Here is a 3,412-nt window from a genome sequence, read left to right as displayed (position 1 = left end):
CCATCTTTGTAAAGCATTTAAAAGTAAGGCAAGAAATTCTGGAATGTGGGAAATAAAGTGAATGTGTGACTATGAGCTATTGAGAATGGTAATACTAATGTATGCATCATTAATGCATGGCAATTGGTGGGCCAAGTCATCTTTCCCTCCCTGTGAGGAAACAAGACTCAGACAAATGACAATGACTAAATATCATTTGTTAATGATTATCATCAACGTCATAAACTTTCATGGTGTTTCCTGATATTTTGAATGATTTCTACAGAAAGAAGCCTTGTGGGATGCCAAGGTATGTGGAATTTTGCCAGCTTAGGATTTTAGGCATCCATCATGAAATAAACAGCACAGAGAAGTATTTCTGAGATATCTATGTTATTTAATGTATTCAACACACTGCAGTGTAGAGCATGAAACGCTCACTGGAAAAATTCTCATGAAAGTTTATGGAAGTTGAACTTGACCTCTGTAAAAACCAAGGGGTCTTCAGTACATAGGAAAACCAGACCACATATATAGGTATCTAAATAAGGATATCTATAACTAATTCCAGTCGCATATGTTTGAACATTTTGTAATATTTTATCTGCTTTAAAAATCTAAATCAAAAAGGTATTTTTCTTTCATGAATGGTTTCTATCAACAGGATATAAATATACATATATTATAAATATATACAAATAAAGGAATGTAATTTATCTAAGTACATGCAAGTATATTTGGGGCATAGCCATACCTGCCTTTTGGGGCAAACTGAAAGTCTGCCCCCAATGGCACGCAGCCATGAGCCACACTTCTCCTTCTATAGTACCTTTATGATGGAGAATGCAGGAAACACAGCAGAGTGGGCTGATTGATTTCTGAAAGAACTAGATCAGGAACAGGAAACCCAAAAGAAATCCTTCTAGGAATCTCCCACACTTCTTTTCTTTCCATCTCTTCTGAATTCACTGCAGGGGGAGGAAACTAGTGGTTTACCTCTGGCCCCACAAAATTAGAATAGTTTCTAGGGTTATGATAGACTGCTGCCCCAGAAAGAGAGTTGGCATTGTGGATGGTAGAACTGGGCTAAGGACAGACCAGGGAATGTCACTGAGAGAAGTTTGCCAGTACTGCAGATTCAGAAGGAAGTGCTGCGTGAAATAACTAATAAAAAATATGTATTTGAAACTTTTCCTAACTACTTAATGTTTCACATAGTATATGACTTATCATTCTGTCTATGCAAGTTTCAGAGAAAAATGTTTATTTTTTTTATTTTCGAGAAAATGTTGACAATAATAAAACTGTATAATTAAAGCCCTTATTTATGTAGGTAAAATTGCACATAAATCCTTGTTTAATAAAACACTCAGGATGTGTCTACATGTGCATTTACACCAGCTTAAAATTTACTGCACAATAAGTTACAGCGTGGCAAGCAGGAATAGGCCAGCATCTACACATGCATGTGTTAAAGCGCATTAATGGTGTGTGCAGACTGATTTGGGACTAAAGTTAGTCCCAAATCAGTCTGTACACAGAGTTACTGCACAGCAAGGCATCTACATGTGTGTTACTATGCAGTAACTAATCAGGCGTAAATTTGATACCTACATGATGTAGGTATCAAACTTACATTCAAGTCAGCATAAGTCAGCATATTTACTGCACAGCACAGGCATGCATGTATAGACGCACACCTGTACTGCCCAGTAATTTCAGTTACTGCACAGTAATTTGTGCTTGTTGAAGTGCCCAGAATCTGCTGAATTACCATTGTATCAATGAAACAATACCAAGCCTAAGTCTCTTCATTTTTACTTCAGTTGTTATTACTGTTATAGTAGTAGCTAGATGTTCCAATCAGGATTGAGGCCTTGATAATTTACAAAGATTATAAGCATCTTTGTCCTGAAACTTTGATTAATCAAATTTAGGACCATAAGGCACCATTAGATCATCTACTCTGACCTCCTGTATAGTATGGGACATTATATCCAGTTACCCTGTACTGAGCCCAGTCACTTGTCTTCGATTAAAGCATAGTTTGAGTTTGACAAAATCAGATATTTCAGAAAAGCATTCAACCTTCTACCAAGAGGTAGAGTGAGGCTCACTAGTCATCCTTACTGTTACAAATTTATGTTAACATTTAATTTGAGTGAGTCTAGCTTCGGCTTCCAGAAACTGGTTTTAAATTACCATTTCTTTCTGCTAAAATAAAGAGCCTTTTGTATCAAGTACTTTCTTCCCAAGAGAGTACTTTGCACTGTAAAGAAGCCATCTTTCAATTTTATTTTGATAAGTTACAAATATTGAGCTATTTACCATAAAATATTTATTTTTCCCCAGCTTTCAAATATTTTTGTGGCTATTCTTTTCTATTCATTTTCAAAAGGGGAATTCCAGAGTCATTTTCACAGAAGCCATGTGTGAAGATAAAATCATTCCTCTGTTCCAATTTGCTGCTATCAGGTGTCACAGCTATTTTTGCCACAGAATTATTATGGAACCTCATGTGTTTGTGCTCGTAATTCCTTTCAGAATTACCACCTTCCAGGGATGGCTGGCCTACCTCCTTCTAAGATCGGTAACTCTACATTTGCCTGCATAAAAATAGTAGTTGTTCAAATGGGCCTATATTACTTTAAAATTACTACACAACTACATGTAAATAATTCATATTTTTAAAATGATACTGTGTATGATTCTAAATACTCAGACTACAAATAGATTAACATGGATTATTACTTTTAATGGTAGATTGTTCACCTTTTATGTTAAGCCACCTCTCAGAGACTGGCCTATGAAGATGCATAGAATTTTGCACTGAAAAACTAAGAACAAGGTAAAACATATTTTTTTTATCCAGCTTTCAAATGAGAAATTTCTTCATTTCATCAAATGAACTTTGTTTTAAAACAGAAGACATGAATATTAATCCTATATCCCGGTCTTCAAAACTTGTAGCTTTAAAAATTCTACCTAATATGCTAGACCATCCATTAATATATACTTTTCAATAGAAAAAAAATTAATAGAATCTGCTCTCAGTTCTTTTAATGCAAATCAAATCAGTACAGTTATTCAAGATTTACAGGGGAGTGCCAGAGAGTAAGATCAGGTCTAAAATGGGTATTTACATTGCTTTTACTTGTTCAATAATTTTCCATTCTTGCTATCAATATTTTCATTGCACACATAGGAGTAAAGATAAGAGATTATAGTCAAGACTACAGGCAGTCACCTGACTTTAAAACCATACTTAGAGCAGGTCTAAAAGATCTGAAATTAAAATGCTGGTAGCTATAGGCATTAGGTCTACAGCAGATCTCACACTGGTTCAACCAGTCATAGTACCAAATGTCCATTTTCATAGACATTAGGGCTGGAAGGGACCTTGGAAGATCATTGAGTCCAGCCGCCCACCCGA

The 3,412-nt window shown here is 35.4% G+C and overlaps 1 long non-coding RNA gene across 1 annotated transcript in view; it reads right to left on the bottom strand.

Annotated features, from left to right (window-relative positions):
* Positions 1-252: 252 nt before the first annotated feature.
* The window catches only part of LOC109304111, a 10,917-nt gene continuing 7,757 nt past the window's right edge, over positions 253-3,412 (bottom strand). Inside the window, exons 2-3 of the long non-coding RNA XR_002099295.1 lie at positions 809-947; positions 253-463 (exon numbers count right to left, since the gene is read on the bottom strand). This is a non-coding gene — a long non-coding RNA (uncharacterized LOC109304111). The remainder of the gene's footprint in view (positions 464-808; positions 948-3,412) is intronic.

This window comes from Gavialis gangeticus, unplaced genomic scaffold (assembly GCF_001723915.1).
Source record: "Gavialis gangeticus isolate Ggan-Ray unplaced genomic scaffold, GavGan_comp1, whole genome shotgun sequence".
In the NCBI taxonomy this organism is placed as follows: Eukaryota; Metazoa; Chordata; order Crocodylia; family Gavialidae; genus Gavialis; species Gavialis gangeticus.
The sequence above is the reverse complement of the archived record's forward strand: the minus strand, read 5'-3'. Positions and strand labels throughout refer to the sequence as shown.